Source organism: Ctenocephalides felis, unplaced genomic scaffold (genome assembly GCF_003426905.1).
Source record: "Ctenocephalides felis isolate EL2017-DRISC unplaced genomic scaffold, ASM342690v1 CF-g0.4_SCAFFOLD_00845, whole genome shotgun sequence".
Lineage (NCBI taxonomy): Eukaryota > Metazoa > Arthropoda > Insecta > Siphonaptera > Pulicidae > Ctenocephalides > Ctenocephalides felis.
The window spans coordinates 73,882,801-73,886,667 of NW_020536999.1; positions in this window are offsets into that span (position 1 = coordinate 73,882,801).

A 3,867-nucleotide genomic window follows, 5' to 3' on the forward strand; every position below is an offset into this window, starting at 1 on the left:
GGATACTGAACAATCTATTCCACAACCCATGCCACGGAAAAGCGTTAAACTTCTCAGAAAATTCACTTTTGAACAATCCTTTACTGTGTCATCCTGAGCCATCTCATGTTTTGAATACATATAAACAACTTACTATTGACCTCCATACAAGGATCAAAACCCGTAGGCTTTGAAGTATGGATCAAGGCGAAGTACAAGAAACATAAAGCAAATAAACTTACAGAGTATTGGTTAAATCCTACATTAACAAGAAATTCTCTTGAAGTTTTAAATGATATTCAAGAGCCAACAGAAAAAAAAGTAGTCTTAAAATCACCGCCCATTTTTGTCCACGATGTTAAAGATATCAGTATCAGATCTTTGTCAATATTACTAGAAACATAAGCCAAAGGTAAGTGCAATAACAAAATTTTTGGTACAGATCAAGTTAGAATACAGTTGAGTAATACACAGTAATATAACAAAATTTTAAAATATTTACAAATTAAAAACACAAAGTTGCACATTTCTCGAAGCATATCTAACCGAAAATTCGAAATGATCATTAGAAATATTCAATTCAATAAATTTCAATTGAAACTCATGGACCCAAAGCTGTGTATATAGCCAGCATTAAGCACAACAAAGGTTGTAAGGAATTCAAATAATTATTACAAATATTACAATTATTACAAATAATTAAACAATGACATCATGTTTATTTATCTATAGTGGTTCGCATGTTTTTCTGGAATTAATTGCATTCAAGTAAGCATTTAAGTGAAATTTAGCATGGTAAAGGGTAACGCGCACGTCTTTCCGGCTTTATGGAAGTGAACAAATTATAAATTGTGTCCAAATATCCTTTACAGAATAATTCTTATGTCTAGTTCTCAGTGACAGAAGATGATAAAGACAATCTGATAGAAGACCAGGAGAACACTCTGCAACTCCAGTAGAAAGAGTAATAATAATTCTAAATATTTTAATACCATTTGCTATTACAACTTGACATTATATTACAACATGTTATTATGTTATAAGGAAGTAAGAAGGATAGACAATCAATGCAATAATTTAAGGGATAAATTTCAACATAATTAAAAATGTTCAGAAAAGATTCTAACATACCGGAAACAATAAATGTAAGGGCAAGAAATTTTATATTGTTTCAATTAAGAGAGCATACGAGCAAGCCGAAAGGATCGCTGCACTGTTCAATTTATTCAATCGAATCATAAGAAATTCAAAGATTTTGTAGAATGCAACTTTATTAATGATTGATTAGAATGTAAAATAACTTCTAAATGCTCATAAATTAATTTTATTTTTTGGAATTTAGTTTTCTCTCAATTTTTATATCAATATATATATTTTAGGTCTGTGGAATTTATTTTTTTAAAACTGTGCATTATTTGTCATTTCTTCTAATTATACTATTCCATTATTTATAGTGATACTCTATATACTACATACTTAGACTCTATACTTTTCTCTTCTAAGTTTTTATCTTTTTAAATATATTATTATTAGTCATTAAAAAATTAATATAAGTCAGTTTGTGTAAATTCATTATACTTATGAAAGCTTTTACAATATTTCTGTGTAGTTGTTATATATTGTTGATCATCAAGTAATTAATATTGATCATTCCTTTCAAGTTTATCATTTTATTGTAAATGCTCCTACACAATCTCTGTGTAGTTGTTATATACTGTTGATCATTAAGTAATTCATATTGATCGTTCCTTTTAAGTTTATCATTTTATTGTAAATGCTTCTACACAATCTCTGTGTAGTTGTTATATATTGTTGATCACTAAGTAAGTCATATTGATCGTTCCTTATAAATTTATCATTTTATTGTAAATGCTTCTACACAATTTCTGTGTAGTTGTTATATATTGTTGATCATTAAGTAATTCATATTGATCATTTCTTTTAAGTTTATCATTTTATTGTAAATACTCCTACACAATCTCTGTGTAGTTATTATATATTGTTGATCATTAAGTAAATCATATTGATCATTCCTTTTAAGTTTATCATTTTATTGTAAATGCTTCTACACAATCTCCGTGTTTTTTTTTTGTATAGCGAAGGAAATGCCTTCATGCATCCCAGACTGGTGTTTTGTCTGGGTTTGTCAGACTCAATACCGCCCTGGTATAATACCGACTAAAATCTCCGCTTTACCCTTGCCCCTGGTCCCCACGGAACCGCCGTTAGGCATTACTTCGTGGAGAGAGGATCTAGAATGTTATAATTCTTAACTTGCTATAATGAATGTTATAATTCTTAAACTTCTACTCATGTTTTAAATGGGCAAAGTCCCATTCGCCCTTTAAGTTTCCATAGAACGCAGGTCAATTAACACCGCTCTCCCAAATCTGACTATGGCGTTCCAAGTCACTTGTCAGCATCACTTCAACAACATTACCTGGGATAATGCTTCGTCTCAATATCTTTTCCACGTCGTCCCGTAGAGCACCAAATTGCGGGCACACGAAGAACTCATGCTTAGCATCTTCGATTTCGCCCAAATCGTGCTTGAAGCGATGTAAGTAGGCTCAAAAACAGCCGTGCCTAGAGAGCATTTGAGCCATGGGGAGTTATCTCCGAACAAATGTATATTACCCTGTTTTGGAAAGGACTACTATTTTTAGCGAAAAAAAGATGTCGCTACTAGTTTCAAAGCGTCAAAATTACTCGCTTAGATTTGCCATTCGACATTTTGTATCTTCTATCAAAGTTTGTGGTTCGATGTTGTTTCTGTAATTAATTATATTCAAGTAACCATTTATGTGAAATTTAATATGGAAAAATGTAACGCACGAACTTGTGGTAACTTCAAAAATAATATAAAACTTCTTTACGCCTTTATGAAGTGAACAAATTAGAAATGTCCAATTATATTTCACAGAATAGTTCTCATGTCTATAGTTCACAGTGATATAAAAAGAGAAAGCCAATCTGATATATGACCAAGAGAATACTCTGGAACTCCAGTGGAAAAGGTAATAATAATTCTGAATAATTTAATACCATTTGCTATTACGACTTGATATTATATTACAACATGTTATGTTTATTAGATGTTCTCGGGAATTGCAGCAGAATCTAGTGACTGAGGATAGAAGTATCTTGATGCCGAGGGCATGTAAAATGTATGACACGTCCATTATATGTTTAGAGAGTTAAGAAGGATAGACAAACAATGCAATAATCTAAGGTATAAATTGCTACAGAGTATAAAATGCTCAGAAATATTCCTAACATCCGAAAGGACTGCTGCACTGTTCTATTGACACAATCGAATCATAAGAAATTCAAGATTTTGTAGAATGCAACTTTATTAATGATTGATTGGAAAGCAAAATAACTATCAAATGCAAAGTTAATGTTTAAGAAGAATGACTCATAAATGAATTTTAATTCTTGGAATTTAGTTTTCTATCAATTTTACTATTCCATTATCTATAGTATATACTCTATATACTACATACTTAGACTCTATACTTTTCTCTTTTCTTTTTAATATATTATTATTAGTCATTAAGAAATTAATATTAGTCAGTTCGTGTAAATTAATTATACTTATGAAAACTTTTACAATATTTCTGTGTAGTTGTTATATATTCTGATCATTCAGTAATTCATATTGTTCGTTCCTTTTAAGTTTAACATTTTATTGCAAATGCTTCTATACAATCTGTCTAGTTGTTATATATTATTGATCATTAGGTAATTCATATTGATCGTTCCTTTTGATTTTAACATTTTATTGTAAATGCTTCTACACAATCTCTGTGTAGCTGTTACATATTATTTATCATTAAGTAATTCATATTGATCGTTCCTTTTGATTTTAACATTTTATTGTAAATG